Raw genomic sequence first — 1566 nt, 5'->3', positions numbered from 1 at the left:
GGCCGGTCAGCTGAGGGCTCGGGCACGCCCCGAGGGTGGCCCCGCCCCTTCCGGCCACAGCCCCGCCCTCCCCGCTCCAGGCCCCGCCCACGCGGCTTCCCGCGCGCCCTCCAGTGACCGCCGTCTCGCCGCTTTCCGCTGACCACGCCCACCCCTTAGCCCCGCCCACCCCTTAGCCCCGCCCACCGGCAGTCCCACGTGGCAGCGCAGCGCGCCGGGCGCTCTCCTCGCCCCCCCGCTCGGCCCACGCGTGGCACCGCGCACCTCCCGCGGGGCGGCACCCGCAGCTCCGCTCGGCACCCTCTGAGCGAAGGACCCCTTCCCCCCTCCGTGTCCCCTCTTTCGGCTCAAAGCCGCTCCCCCTCGTCCCACCCCCCCGGGGCCGCCCCCACTGCCGCCATCTCGGCCCCGCTCCCCCCGCGGCCGCCCCCGAGATGGCGGCGTTAACCTTTCGCGTCTCCGTGTCCCCCCCCGAAATAATCTACGGAACCTTTTTGAGTCCATTCAGCCGTAGGAGAGGAGAAGTGTTTATTTAACCGCTGTGCCCGCCCCATAACCTCCAGCACCGACCCGTACTGGTGGCCCAACGTCCCCAGCAGCACTGGTTCGGTGGGGCGGAGGGACCCCTGCTGGTGTGGGGCTCAAACATTCCGTTCCTTCTCGTGGTCCCGCAGCTCCTGACCCATTGAACCCGACCCAACAGAACCTGACCGGCAGCACTCGTGCTGCTCGTGCAACACGTCTCCGCTGTACCCCCTGTGCAACGCCTCCCCAGCTCGTGGCTCGTGTGACACGTCCCTCGTGCATTCCTCGTGCAACGCGTCCCTGCGGAATCCCTTTGCACAACACGTTCCTGGTGTGCCGCCCGTGCAAGGCGCCTGCAGCCCGCTCAGCCCACGCGAGGACTTTGGCTGCTGGCTAATTAAGGAGCTCCCTAACGACCCAATGAGAGCTGCCGTGCCGCACGGAGCTCCTGCCACGTCTCTGCAGGTGCCACCTCAGCTCTGCCCCCGCGTGCCACCGCAGCCCCACAGCGTCACGCGGTGTCACATCGCGCTGTCACGCGGGCTCTGCCGCCGTCCCGCAATGTCACCCCTATGCCACCACGGCCCCGCAGTGCCACCCCGTGCCAGCCTCGCGCTGTCACCCGCGTGCCGCTCCGCTCCCGCGGCGTCACCCCGCACACCCCGCGTGGCTGCGCGGTGCCACCCCGCGCCTGCCTCGTTCCGTCCTCCACGCGTCCCCACGGCTCTGCAATGTCACCCTGTGCCCCCCACGGCCCGCGGCGTCACACCGCGCCGGCTCAGCGCTGTCACACAGCCGCCGCTCCGCAGCCCGGCGGTCTCCCGCAGCGCCACCCGCACGGCCACGCGGTGTCACCCCGCGCCAGCGCCGCTCCGCTCCCGCAATGTCACCCCGCGTCCCCCCCCCCCACCACGCACACACGTGCGCGCGCTCCGGGCGGGGCGAGGCGCGTTCCCGCGCGGGGGAGTGCAGCTGAGGACAGGAGGAGTGCCGCCCCCCGCCCCTCCCCCCGCCCCCGCCCCCGGCCCGGCCCCGGCGCTC

The sequence above is a fragment of the Gallus gallus genome, chromosome 28 (assembly GCF_016699485.2).
Source record: "Gallus gallus isolate bGalGal1 chromosome 28, bGalGal1.mat.broiler.GRCg7b, whole genome shotgun sequence".
Taxonomy (NCBI): Eukaryota; Metazoa; Chordata; class Aves; order Galliformes; family Phasianidae; genus Gallus; species Gallus gallus.
This window is presented reverse-complemented; position numbering follows the sequence as displayed.